The sequence below is a fragment of the Galleria mellonella genome, unplaced genomic scaffold (genome assembly GCF_026898425.1).
Source record: "Galleria mellonella isolate WM207_F2 unplaced genomic scaffold, CSIRO_AGI_GalMel_v1 utg184, whole genome shotgun sequence".
In the NCBI taxonomy this organism is placed as follows: domain Eukaryota; kingdom Metazoa; phylum Arthropoda; class Insecta; order Lepidoptera; family Pyralidae; genus Galleria; species Galleria mellonella.
In genome coordinates this window covers 8,728,803-8,744,441 of record NW_026442025.1, presented here as the reverse complement: position 1 = coordinate 8,744,441, position 15,639 = coordinate 8,728,803, and the positions used below count along the sequence as shown (strand labels likewise).

The window sequence follows — 15,639 nt, the reverse complement described above, 5'->3', positions numbered from 1 at the left end:
ACACTGTATTTATAACATTTATAAGGAAGTATCAGGTTGGTTATATTTTATATAAGAAGTATAAATAAATATAAAAAAAAATTAAAGCTGTATAGACATTGCATGTGCGCGTGACCATAATAATTGTATGCGAACACCTAACTCGTAAGTGCGCAGCGACAACTGACATCAGGACAGGTCAACGTCACCGGATTTCCAAGGAGTCGACTCTCACATCACGAAGAACTAGAAATGAAGTTTGTAGTAAAATTATTTTTTAGGTAATTTTTAAAGCTTGAAAACAAATTTGAATAATTCTTTTGTTGCGTGAGAATAGTGGGTGGGTCTTATTCTGCGTGGGCGGAATGTAGTATAAAACAAAGTCGTTTCCTGTCGTCTGTACGGTTAGATCTTTTAAACTACGCAATAAAATTAAATGCGGTTTTCATCATTAGATAGTAATTCAAGATGAAAGTTTATACGTAAAATTTTATAATGTTTTGGTTTAATTTCTTTAAATATGACGATAGTTGTCAGGATGTTGGGAGAAATAAAGTCGATTGCGAGCTTCCATCGAAAACGCTGTCTATTGGGATTGTTTTTCTTTTATAGGTCTATAAAAAAGTCTGCAATGATATATGTCTATTCTTTAAAGATAGTTTACTATAACCATTTAATTCATACCCCACGAAAAAAATTTATGCTCTTCTATCCGTGTGAAGCCGGGACGGGTAGCTAGTACATATATAAAATTGGAAATACCCAGTTTAGCAGTAAGGATTCATCCCATAAAGTTTTCTAGAATGGAATAATGGAAACAAACTGATGTAGAAAATTTGTAGTACATCATTTTGGCATTACTGCTTCTGTTTAACAATTATTGTGGGTTGCGTCCTTTTTGCTCAATTACGTTTAATTGAATGAGATAACAAGCGGGATGATGTCTCGTAAAAAAGAAAATTGGTGCCAATAATCGTATAATATACACACATAAGTGCTGTGTGGTTCCAGCATAGAATAGGCCACCCTACCTTTCTCGTGGGTGTCGTAAGAATTGACTAAGGGAGGGCGTGGAATGGACAATAGTGTCCCTCTTAAAATATATCCTAAGGCTAACTGCGGTTGCCAATCTGCATGCCAAGCATGGCAACTACTAGCAAACTCCCCATGGGGAAGGCTTATGTTCAGCAGTGGGCAGTTAAGGCTGATATGATGATGATACACACATAAAAATACAGGTGAATTTTGAATTTCTTTTTGAAAGTTGAGGTGTTAAGAGGTAAGAAATAAAAAAAAATGAACGAACACATTACCTATGGTAAAGATTATATGATATGGTATAACAATTCAATAATAATATGAACGTATGATCACTATTAGATATTTATTTCATCTTTATCAGTAACTTCACGTAGTAGAAACAAAGATCCCGAGAAGCGATTACGAAAGCTTTATCTGATAGATTATTCTGATAGAATTACAATATTCATGTAGATATAAATACCTAATATTATGTGCGTCTAACATAGTCATGACGAAATTACGTGTCTTGAATATTATGGCTAATAATTATTAACTTTCTGAATAATTTGAGCAATTAGTTTTCAAGAGTCGTTTAATTGCGAGAATTTATCGCTCAAAATATATTATAATATTATATAATAAAAATATATTTAAAAAATATGTAATAAATACTATTTTGATCAACTATATAAAACAACTACTCTTTAAAAGAATTCGAAATGAAGGTATCTGCAGAAAAAACATAGTGACTGGTATAGTCTGAAGTAAACTGAAGTAGCGTGGTCTTGCACAGCTTGCAAGTAGCTCAAAACGCTGATAACTGATAAGAGATGTTCTAAAGTGCTGTTTCTGTAGGGCAAACGCAATGTGTTCTACATTGCGTTTGCCCTACAGGATAGAGAGATGACCTCAAATTTGTTATAGGAAATCAGTGGTCACTCAGGCTCAAATGATGATGAACCCTTATAAATATTTATGATGCTGCGATTATTAGAGTGTATCAAATATCTTGCTTAGTGCAATTTATCAGTGCATCTATTTGCGGTTAAATAGACAATAAATCTACTACTAGCGATCCGCCTCGACTTCGCACGGTATTTTCTAAAATAAAATATAACTTATGTTATTTTTTGAAAACGTTTATTTTTATAGACAAATGAATTTTTAATATAGGTTAAACATTGAATGTATTGATTGATACAAATAAAAAATCAAGAGTTACCATTTTAAAATAATAATTTAGATTTAGATATTCATCTCTTGGAATTTACGATAAAGTCTGTCTAACAAAAACATTTTATATCGATGTAGTATTTACTGTTGTAAATACTTTAAATAATTAGAAACTTCAAACTTACACAAAGGCTACTCGCGAGATCTTATTCTCTATTCTATTATTTGGAGTTGAGGCAATATTTTCTTTTCAATAATAACTATCGAATTTGATTATAAGTAGGTATTAAAAAATCTAGAAACATTTATTAAACACTTGCTTCTCAATCTTCACACATTTCTTATTGAAATTATCGGGTATGTAATGTCAACCAATAATCTAATAAATGATAATGGTAATCTATTATAGATATGTACTTAAACGATAATGACTTGAGGCAAGGCAATGTTAGGTACATTTGAGGAATGTCGGCACTTGGTCTCACTGATGACATGACAAAAGCATGAGTCATTTGTATAATGAAGAATAACTTGTCGCTTCTTATGGAAGATTTGTAATAAAACTCTCTGCACATAGGTACTAATAAGTTGTGTACTTATATATATGTTTTATTTTATTTATTTATTAATGGTCTAATACAAGGAACTGTAATTATAGGTATATGGGTGTGTTCTAAGTTTTCTCTAAATTTTATCGGAACGCTCAATAGAATGTTGAATTTATAGATTTGTGTAACAGGTACGTAAAAGCGAAGCCTTTTCCAATTTTTGATGGTCAACCACAAGTAATGGAACTAAAGGAAGGAGTTGACAATCCGCCATTTTAGAATTCTGATGATTCAGTTTGAATTCCGAACACGTAGCGCGTCGACAGCACCGCTGACCGCTTCCCCGCCGCTGTGCTGCGCCGTTGTTACAAAATGCTGCTAGATTACATTACCTACACATAGTGTTACTCGTACATTATCTGTGTATGTGTAAACTATCTACACACACGAGGAAGTTTCATTCAACTTTTCCAAAGCACGCACACCACAGATAATTATTTAATAGCCATTATTAAACTCAATTTTACAAACAATACTTGACAACCAGTAAATGTACAACAATTTTGTTGATTTTTTTTATTATTTCTAAACAATTATTCCGTATCTTCTGAACGCATTACCTTTAGATGAAACTAAACCATTACATCACATGTTAGTTTTTAATCAAGATCATTTAAAACACTTTATAATTCCGTGACTTACGTAATTTATAACTAGAAATCTATAGAGAGATATGTAATTTGGCGAACCCATACACTAGTTCTAATTCTTCAATTATGCAACTCACATAGCACCAACGGTGAAGTCGTGCTTGTACCCTTATGATGCCAAGTAAGAAGTCCATGACATATTGAGGTTATGAACAATGGCATAAACGGTATTAAGTGTTAAGATTAAATTAAATCATGTTTAACCAGAGCTCAACGTAAGCAGTTAGTGTTATTTTGATGTCTTAATAAATAAATTAAGTGTACTTTTCATTATAACGATTGACATATCCGTTTTCTACATCCATACATAACAGTAGAGATAGATGAGATAGAAAAATTAAAGTTGAATTAAAATATAATAATGAAAATCACTTTGCATATTTTAGTAAGTTTAGGGGGAAAATAATGAGCATAATTACAAAGTGGTACTGTTTTAGATTTGGGATAAGGAAACCTTAGAGCATTAAACACGGAGGGGGCATCATATATATCCTATAAGTAAAGGCTATAATTGAATTAACTGACTACAAACAACCCTATGTAGAGGCTTAATAAAAAATTGACAAATCATGAATAGACCAACTAAAGTTTCAGTTACAAATAAAAAAACTGTATATTCCATAATATATAATTTTGTTATATTTGAAATTAAGACTGCATGTTAGACGTTATTGCACGTGATAAGTGTGATATGTCTGTCTTTTCCAATTATCATAAAAAAATCTTCCCCCTAAGTATTTACTTGTATTTGATTTTGATATATTTCTTTTTTTTTTTTTTTCATATAATGCAGGGGGCAAACGAGCATGCAGCTCACCTGTTGGTAAGTGACTACCGCCCCCTATGATCACTCACAACACCAACGGCATTGCAGGTGTGCTGCCGGTCTTTTAAAAAGGAATATGCTATATATTAACAGATTCAATTTACTTAGAGCTTTCAGGTGAAAAAAAAATTATGATTTTTTCATCTATGAATGAAACCTCATGGAAAAACATGAAGAGAATTTTTCTCATAATTTGGGCAATTAAGATAAATATTAAAGATGTGATGATGTGTTTAAATGTTTTTACACTTTCTAATTATTACAGTAATGCAGTGAACTTTATTAATCAGGTAGCATTATTTGCATCAGACAAGAGCGAAATTAAATATTGACCAACTTTGTTGCATATTGTAATCAAAAATGTATAAAGGATAGGTATTTATGTTAATTAAGGTCATTTATTAAGTTACAGTTTAATAGCGATTTGAAATATTAATTAACATTTTAAAATACGACGACGAAAGCAATCGCAAAGGTTGCCATTCATTAGTTCATTGTTTATTTTATTATTGTTGAAGCTGTATGTAAAATATACGTTTGTCTAATATTTATTAAAAAAAAGGCCTTGGGCGTAATTTCAATCTTTGTTCACACCACAGAGTAATTACTACGTTATTTGTTCACACGAAAATCAATGTAGTGATGTTTCCTGTATGATCGGTGATACCTCCGGTGATCAAAATAACATTATTTATGTATTAAAGAAAAAATAATCGCTAGGTGTTGATTCGACGATCATTAGAGGAAGGGCTTGTGACAAAAACAAATTTACCCACAATAAAAATAGGTGTTACATTTAATATAAAGAGTATTGACGTTGTGTGCGTTTTTTTTTTTTTTTTTTTTTATTTAATAACTGTATATTTTAATGTATGAAACATTAAAATTGTACCAATCACCTAGTATTTTTAGGAGAAAATACAAGTAATACAGAATTGACCGAATTAATAAGTATATAAAACTATTTTTACAGTGTACAGTCTAAAAATCTATGATTTTGCTCTACAAAAAACACCGATGTTAATCGTGGTAAAACGAGTTATATTAATTTAAAAACTAAAATACTGGACCAATTTTGATAAAAATTTTATGGGACCGATCTAAAAGTACGTTCTTTTTTCAAAGTAAAAATAGAACTTTTTCAAATTGGTTTATATAAAAAAATATCATGTTATGAGGTAACAGACTTAAAACTAATACGAGTACAATTAATTTGAAAATTTCCACTTTTTTTAAGTCGATTGAATATGATGTTCAATTACATTTATATACAAAATTTAACAGATTCGATTACGCTATGGGGAGTGTACTACCTACAGTACACCATGATCTTTGACAAAACCACTATGACATACTTTTAAACGTGAATAGCGAGAGCACTAGCTATTGTAAATGATTGTGTATCTCATCCGGTTAATTCGTTAGAGTATAAATATATGTATGTATATAAACTAGCTACTTTAATCACAGTTTTAATTGTATATACAATAATGTCAATGATTTCTTGTAAACATTAAATGTGTCATACAGTTTTAAATCATAAAGCTTTATTTATATCCGGTGTTTTTACAGACATATCACCGTTTTTAATAGACATGTTCAGATACAATATTAATACGCACATAAAATATAATTACTGTATTTTAAATATTGTCAGAGCCTTACTTAAAATATCAGCTTGCAATTATATTTGATACCTTAATTTATAAAAAATAATATTAGGTCAACACGTGGCGATATCTTCGTCAATTCTGTATCGATCGATACTGTACTTAATCGATAACATACACACTAAAATACAGACGAATTGAGAACCTCCTTTTTGAAATTAAAACTTCTTACTGTCACAAATTCGTTACTCATACACAAAGGCAAACAAGTTAGGCGGAATCGTTAAGAAAAAAAAGCAAATGTAGCACACTTAAGTTCAAGTCGGTGAGTCAAAATGACGTAGTCCATTCATGCTGTGCTGAGGTGTCTTCGGTACAGGAGAACGGCCGATCTTGTTCTGAGAAACGTAATTTATCTTGCGTTTACGATACTACGTGTGATTCATTTCGGAAATATTTAGATTCGCCATTCATCGATTTTGCATAGTTATCAGAACTTCAATATAATTAAGCTCCGTAAAAACCAACAACTTTAATCGTGATAAAATTGATGTGGAACCAACAAGGAAGTAAAAATGATCGGCTACAATTTTTTTTTAAATTGGTGCAGAATTAAGGAAGTTCTAACTAAAATTAAAGAGGAAGAGACACATTTTGGGAAATTGTAAGTGAAGTGAGCAATTTGTACTCTTATAATAATTTTTAGGTATTTTTTGTTTATATATACGAGTATATCGTCTATTTACTATTTATACCTAAAGAAATAAATAAAAACGTCATTCTTTTTTAAATTGCTTAAAAATAATTTAATTAAAGTGTTTAAAAAAAATAATTTTATGTCTCTTGCACTTGTAATACCTGGTAAGATACTTCGTTACCCAGTCGCCTTTTTTAATATCCTGGGGTTGAGAAAAAGTGCTAATATATTGTTCTCATATCTCTGATTACTTTATTGAATTACGTACATCGTTGATCATTTTAATTCTAATGTCATTAATGATAACGTTAGACATAACAGTTATATAGGTAGAAGTTCAATTAAATATTTTAAGCGAATCTACGTCATTAATTTAAAAATATACGTAATCAGTACCTACAGTGTGATTCTAAAAATAAGTAATTGATATAATCATTAAAATCGCCTCACAATTGGCAAAGACAGCTCACGTTTTAAAACGAGGAGTATAAATGAAGAAGTCGACGTTACACAACATAAAAACACTCAAGTATATTAATTATATTATTATATAACAATTTTTCGCACTTCAAAATCACTCGATTCAAATTCAATACTTTCGAATGGACTCAATATAAAAGATTCACACGAGTAAGACATGATGGCAGAGTATATTGTTCTTTTGATTGTCTTTGCTTATTTTTTTTTTATTTTTCATTTGTGTCATGATGAAACTATTTTCATATGCAGACGAACGAAAAATATTATACGAAAACAAAATATTTAAATTATTAACTGACATACATATTAGTAATATGTTTGTGCATTGCTTGTAGGTAAAAGCCTAATTAAAACGGCATTTAAATCACTGATAATCATGGATGATTGATTAACGTGCTTTCTGGTGCACGAAGCAAATAATAATAATTTTGAAAATGTTCAAATATGAATTTGTAAAGTTCTGAGAGATCGGAGACAAGCGTTCTCCGGGTTGTGACTGCATTTTAAAACGTATTTATACGATATCTTTAGATCATAAATAAAGATATATCATATACGTGTAATACTTTTATTTACGAGTACTTACCCGTAGATCTGCTGTCACTTTCACAGTAAGCGGAAAGTGATATCTCGGCCCTGCAAAGGAAATGAAAGGTATTAGAGATACGGTAAAATAACAAGAATTATTTGCTTAGTGATCGATTTCTTATCCGCAATCTAACTCTTGAAATGGTCTTCACAGTACTATGTTTACTAATGTATTTTGTTATGTCACTGTAAAATCAAAAGTATATTAAAGTCATATTATTTTATACTGTTTTTCAAGCGAATTTAAAAGAGGTTTTGAATTTAACTGTTATTTTGTATGTTTGTTACATGATATCTTCGTTAATTCTGATGTGATTTTGTAAATGACCCTTGTAATCAAAAGGTTTAGTATCGTAGTAAGCTCCATATTAATTTTGTCACCATTCAAATGGGTTTTATTTCATGGAAAACTTAAATTCTTTACATATTTGGTACCATCATCATCTCAGCCATTATCTGTCCACTGTTGAACATAGACCTCCCCCGAACACTGCCATACGGAACGATCTTGAGCCTCCTGCATCTCAAGATTCCCTGTAATCCATCTAGTGGGGGTTCGTCCAGCTTATTTGGTATACTAAATAATAATTTACATATATTTGTTACTTTGTGATTTATTAAGGAGATTTATTTTTTACGTAATAACATTTTATATCTAAATATTAGTAATTGCAACATCTGCTAAGTACCTACGTACTGAATTCTTAATTCTTTCAAGTGAAAAATCGGTAGTGTGTCAAATTCATTTATCGGAATTCCTTCACTATCTTGACATTGATAATTGGACAGAAGCTTCACGAGTGTTTGGTATCAAACAAATAGTGAATAAAAACATATCAGTTTACATTCGGTCATGGCGAATGATTAGCTGAGGAAAAACTATCGTCGCGTGTGCCAGAATACTTTTTTTCTGATTAATTTTAATGTTAAATTTTTAAGCATTTTTGCATGAACTAGTTGTTTCCTTTTCCCGTTGGAATTTAGGAAAATTCCTTGATAGTGGTTACCTACATTTTATAAAGGACTAGTCGGGATCGGGATATGTTAATTGACTAAGATTGACTATACTCTTTTCCATCCCAAACAGTACTTGTATACCAAATTTAACGACGATTGGTTGAGCCGTTGAACCGCTATATAGGTAAGAAGCTCACTTTTACGAAAAGTGAGTTTTCTCAACTTTTTGATGAATAATCAGTGATATTGTGGATAGTGGATATTGTGAAAAATAAAGTTAGTATATATATAATATACTTCTTCTTGTTGAAACAAAATGTACTACTAATAGGTACGAATTATTGTACCAATGTCCATTTTATGATTATAAAATCTACCAACAATATGGTTTATAAGTTGCAATTACAAAGTAACATGTTTACAGAGGAAAACCGCAAATGCTAGTGTAATCATCAATTTTAAACAATTACGCACAAACATGTAAAAGAATGTCAAGTGTTGTTGTTGACTTCTGTGTTATTAACTTACTTAGATTCTTTTTTTTTCAGCCGATTTTAAAAAGAAGGAAGTACACAATTCGATTGTATTTTTTGTTTATATTTGTTACCTCATAACTTCTTCAGTTGTAAACCGATTTGGAAAATTCTTTTTCTTATCTGAAAGGATATATTTATAGATTAGTCTCATAGAAATTTTATTAAAATCGGTTCAGTAGTTTAGTTGTTAAATTAAAATAACTAATTTTGTCACAATCAAAATTGTTTTTTTTTTGTGAAACGCAATCTTAAATTATATAGAAATAAATAAAGTTACTAGAACCAACAGACTTGCATATATTAGAGAGGTAGGTTTGATTTGCCTTTATATGATGAGATATCATATAGATAACAGATTAAACAGTGAATAGATTTTTTGCTATGCAAAAAATGGCGAATTCAGTTATATGGTTTTTAGTAGGTAAGAATGATTTATCTCATCTTGCCTTGTGTGTCTCTTTCTAAAATTTTTTGTTATGAGATGAAAAAATGAATGGTAATCTCGCTTGCGTTATGCTGGCAGAGTACCATTAAAGGATATACAAGTGAACATGAAGTCAAATCAGTCTACCGTGGCGAATTCATTATTCGGGATTGTCTACGATGGTTTTCTGAGGGATTGCATAAAAGTTAGCACTATGTGGTAATAAACAAACTGACTTTCATATTTATAATATTAATAAGGATTAGGTATTGCGGGACACAAGATATGAGATCAAATATTTATCGAAAATATAAAACTACGTGTCTAGATGTATTTTTTTTTATAAAATTTAAAAGGAACTAGGTACGTTTCATATGAAACTTACTGAGTAGTTAAAAATTAGTACATATCTTGGTCAAATGCGTTTTATTTATACATCGGTTTTTTCTTGCACTTTATGTATTGGGTTTTTTTCTGTATCAATGAAATAGACAAATCCATTAAACAAAACAGTGTTTTCCCTCAAAGCGTGTCACTTTAACGACTATTCTAATGCGTCAATTGTATGTAAAGTACAAGATTGGATGGAACTGGGTGTGTTGCACTTAGTGTACTCGTCTGACTCAACAGCATTGTTGACATTATTTGGTTGCTTACAATTATTACTACTGAATTATTAAAATGTTTATCTTTGTATGTTAATATACCAATTATTTTTAAGTACATCGTCAACGAAGAATAATTAAGCTCTACACAAAACAGCATTTTATACAGAGTGTCTATATAGTAAATTCTTTATTGGATTAAAATAAAAAAACAAATATTTTTTAATTGTAAAACATTAAATAAATAGATAGAATATAAATAAATAGAATTCTTGTATATGTGGTATTCTGTGTAAGTTTTATAAAAATATATCACACAAATATGCGTTGCCGAGCATTGCTGGTAACAAGAAATATGGTTGATTTCTTGCGTAACGGATCGCCACTGGAATACAACAAGAAAAATGTGACCAGAATTCTACTCTTATTGTACACAATACCTGTGACCTCAAAAGCAGGATTAACACAAGTTAATAGATAATTTATTGAATCCTAATTTTTATAACTACAATATATACAGTACTAAAGATCAGAGGACTACCATGAAATGTTTTCCGAAATATCGGGGCAGAACGAAACACAAATTTGATGTTAAAATTACATAATACTTATCGTTTAAAAACATTAAAAAAATATTCCTTTGAACTTTTATGGTAGTATTTATGACGAACGAAATATTAAGCTCCTATTACTGGGCCGTATTAGGTATGAACGAAAACACGAAATCGAATCCGAAACTTCGGAATTTCATTTCATGGTAGGCCCCCAGGCCCGGCTTCGCACAGTAGATAGAATATTCGAAAATAATTTATAGTTCATGTTACTTGTTAATAATGTAGCTTCTTATTGATGAAAGAATTTTTAAAATCGGATGAGTAATTTTTGAGTTTATCCATTACTAATAAATAAACACAAATATTTACTCTTTATTATACTAATATAGGTATACACAGGTAAAAAATTAAGAAAAACTGTTTGAACGTCTAATATAACCGTTATAAATATGGCACCTAAAGATCATTTATCGTAGATCATCACCGGATGAATAAATAATAAAATTGTACATTCACCTCTAATGACCAACCGTTAGTTGCGATAACACAAGTGCACCGCAAGTATAATACAAATAAAGTGACGGTAAGACGATATGTTTCATCCGCCACATAAGGGAGGACGATTATCATAACGGGGGAATTTGTTGATGGTTGCGAGTAAAATTTCAGGTAATTCGACCACACAGTGAGAGGATCTATTTACTACAATCTGTTTCAATTGAACTTACAGAATGAGTAGATCTTATTAAATTGTTTGTATGATCCATTAATTGTCCACTGCTAAAACATAATCCTATATAAACATAACTTCCCCATAAGGGGGGTTTTATCAGTAGTTGCCACGCTTGGCAGACCGCAGTTTGAATTTTGGTGCTGTTTTAAGAGGAACGCTGTTGCCCATCCATCCACTCACTCCTCTTACGACACCCGCGGGAAAGGAAGGGGTGGGCCATTCTATGCTGAGACCTACACAGCTATCTATTCTATTCCTATTCTTTCACTGTCCAAGCTATCCGTCTCTGGAACTCCTTACCTTTTTCTATTAGATCAGCACAATATCTTGCCTCTCTAATTTGCTTTGACGTTTACTATGTGTGATTTATCTTGATCTGTTTAATATATTAATGTATTTATGTTTATGTATTATTATTTATATTATATATGTATGTTTATGTATTGTAATCTTATTTTTATATTTAGAATATTTTGCATTTTGTTTGATTCCTTTTATGTATATACTGTGTCTGACTTGCGCCATCTATCGTTCTCTCTGTATTTATCCATTCTTTATGCCAGGTTGTCTGTAAGAGATTGCTTTTAGCAATAAGGCCGCCTTTTGTATATGCACATTCTGTATAAATACTCCTTGTATACATCTCTACTGTGTGCAATAAAGAGTTTTATTATTATTATTATTATCTACTTAAACACTTCAATAGAACTTAATGGAAAGGTAAGCAATTTTATATTTCTTTATTGCACTCGAACAAAAGATACAGCGATTAGTTTAACAATTTGTTAGCAAGGGTGGGCTTATCTCTGAAAAAGATCTCTCCAGCCAACCCAATGCAATTAGAGAGACAATAATTAATTACAATATAGTTTTTTTAATTACTATAGAAACACTAAATTAAATTAGTAAGTATCAAATCAAAACTGTCTACCAATTTAATTCAATAAAATTTAATATTTTGTCTGTACTGCTATTGGATATCAACAGACTTTTTTTTATTTTATTTTTTTTATTTACATTTTCATTCTCTTGAAATAGCCTATAAATAGTAATTTATCAAGATATTATAAGAAGGAGGTCAACGGAGGAGGTACATTTGTCTTTTCTTCGCTAATTCTAATAATTAATTTTGTGCTCGGTAATGTTTTTATCCGTGTTGGTCCTACTTTTATTTTATGTCGATTGAAGTTACCGTGTTTCTATTTTCTTTGCGAAGTAGAACTCTGATTTTGAATTCAAATATTTGTAATCTAATATTTTCATGAATCATTTCGGTACATTTTATTTATGACATCTGCAGTTTTGCTTCAACTAAATATCTATCCACGAGTTTTAATAACTCAGTAAAACCATATGAAACAAAAACCCTAGTCCTTATTCTTATGGTAAAACTTCAAACATCGTTATAAAAAAATAAAATCACTTTCGAATTTCTATACTACTTTAATGATACGTCATGTAATAGAGTGACTTAATTATATTTATACACTCGTACGTATATATATGACCGTGCTTTGCAAGTCATCAATTGCAATTAAAGTAGAGATATGTTTTTTTATTAATTTCCTTTTATTACAACCAGTTTTATCATTAATAGCTTTATGCAAATATCATGACGCGAATACATCCAAAGCGTCACTTTTGATTTCGTCTTATTTAACATTATATATGTTCAAAGTCTGACAGTTACGTAAACTCAACTATTTTATATCGAGCATCCGTGGAGAGTGAACTAAACAGGTTTTGTAGTTAACTATGAATTATTAATCAGCCGGTAAATACTAGTTGAAGCATAGACAAGTCGGTTTTCTAGGTGGATGTCTAGATGTATCCAGTGTAACTAATATGCATTGCTAATGAACAAAAATCAGGTTTCTGGCAATACAATACAATGGTTGCGACAGTTGAAAAATTAGATTTCTTATATTGTAACTGTTGATTATTATTGTAACAAGAAAGCAGTATAGTGTATTAATACAACTACGTTGGTACGATATAGGTAATATATTTGTTTTTCGCCCTCTCTACTCTTAAAATTTATTTGTAATTTCGTCGAGTAAAGATTCCGAAAAATTGCTGTTAAATGGTACGATTTCGGTTATTCGAACATTATATGCTTGTGATGAACGTTTCCCCTCGGTTGTGATTTCGGTACGGATGTGTTATGAAAAAAAATCTGTTTTAAAACTACAAAATTTTGATTTCATGGTAGATCCCAAAGTAGATTTTTATTTTTACCAATACATGTTTACAAACATATTTTGTACTACATGGTAAACATGTTTATAGACATAAATAGCACTATGGGCGTCATATGTGTGAGATCATTTCATAAGAGGAGGATTCTACCCTTCTATTAATATGTTAACTATAGGGATTTATTTTGAATTTTGTTTTTCATAAATATATCTAGCCAGACTTTGTCCAGGTAGACAGAATTTTCGAAAATAATATATCGCTTGTTACTTGCTGATAATATAGTTTTCTATAGATGTAAATTTTTTAAAAATGGTTGAGTAATATATGAATTTATTCATTACAAGTAAACAAACAATCGAATCTTTCCTTTTTATCATATTGATATAAAAGTATAGATATATTAATAACAAATACCAATAAAACATTGAAATGTCTATGTAGTTGTTACAACATACCTTAAGTTTCATATTTTTTATGCAAATTGAAATTGTAAATAAAAGACATGAAAATTACAGAATACACTGTAACGTCCATGGCCCTCCTCATGCGCTGCCATTCCCGAGGTCTAAATTATTATGCCGTCCCATAATCATATCCTATAATTTCCCATCTGCTTCACTGTCACCGTTTTCTATAGATAGATGTATTTATCTCCTAATGGACGTTCTAACTAGATTTATCTTGATGTCAACTCGGTTACTTAAAGTGAATATAAACTTGTTTACAATGTTGGTAATACTGTATTACTATGATTATGTTTAGTAAGCCAGCAAGAGGCAGGTGTGGAGGTAAATGACAAGTGCTTTTTACTTTCACATACATAAATTTTCTATGGTTTTCAACCGACATCGAAAAGGAGGTCTGTGTGCTTATTAGACGACACCTTCGTACATTTTGGACCAATTTCGATGACTCTTTTTTTTCGAAAGAACTACTTAGTTTATTTTTTTTTATTCCAAGACAGTTTTTTTAACGTAATAAAATCTTTAATTATCAAATAATATCTGAGTATTTATTACTATATATTTGTAAGTACAGAATGTTAAAATAATACCAGTATCTCGCGGCTTTGTCTGTGGCAGTAGCATGATGTTGTTTAAAACTTTCTCAAAAAATGGAGCTATCAAACGTAAAAAAAAAAAAAACTCTTCAAATTCTTTTGGTACTTGTAGTTCCAGAAGTTAACGTGTTTAAATTCTACCGCTTTATTATTTTGGTATCCTTATTAATATATAAATGTAAAAATGAGTTCGTTTGTGACCATATAGCGCTTCAACATTTTAATCAATTACTCGTTCTATGAAATTTAATAAACATGCACAATATGGGATGGAGCAGGATATAGGGTGTTTTGTATTCCGATCAGTAAACATATCCCGATCACGCGGACGAAGTTGCGGGTAAAAGCTACTAGATTTATATATCTGTCTGTTTTCATGTCAAATCCCTTGCTTAGTAGACAAAGAGAAACCCTATATTTATTGCCATGTTGTTCTCTTATTAGAAGTAATTTTTTATATCACTAATTAAGTTGCCTAGCTTAATCTTAAATAGGCTAGGAAGAATACTAGAGAAGAACTAGAGGCTAGGAGAAATACTAAAGAATGTCGACTGCACTATAAACATATCGAATGTGTTTATAGTTGGGTATGGGACCCTAAAACGATATTGCATCATCCCGTTAGCATTTATCTTATGGAATTCGAAAGTATCCCACTATGAATTCCTCTAAACGAGCCTCGAGGTGCACTATTAGAGGATTTATTGTCTCTTGAACAGTTTTATTCTAAGAACAGGACTAAATAACTATCTTTATCTACATAACGAGGTAGGAATATTTTTACCCATTACACGGATAGACGGAATAGTTAATAGTAAGTACCAATAACGGGTCGGTATAAACCAGCTTTGCCAAATACAATTTTTATTTCTACTTAAATGTGAAAGATTTTTTCTTCAAATTGGTATTAGTTATTTTTACGCAATCTCAAACATTT

The 15,639-nt window shown here is 30.5% G+C and overlaps 1 protein-coding gene across 1 annotated transcript in view; it reads right to left on the bottom strand.

Moving 5' to 3' along the window:
- Window positions 1–15,639, bottom strand: part of LOC113512145 (uncharacterized) — a 51,841-nt gene that overhangs the window by 29,580 nt on the left and 6,622 nt on the right. The window contains exon 2 of the mRNA XM_026895950.3: window positions 7,633–7,682. The gene's annotated coding sequence lies outside the window, so the exon portion shown is untranslated. The remainder of the gene's footprint in view (window positions 1–7,632; window positions 7,683–15,639) is intronic.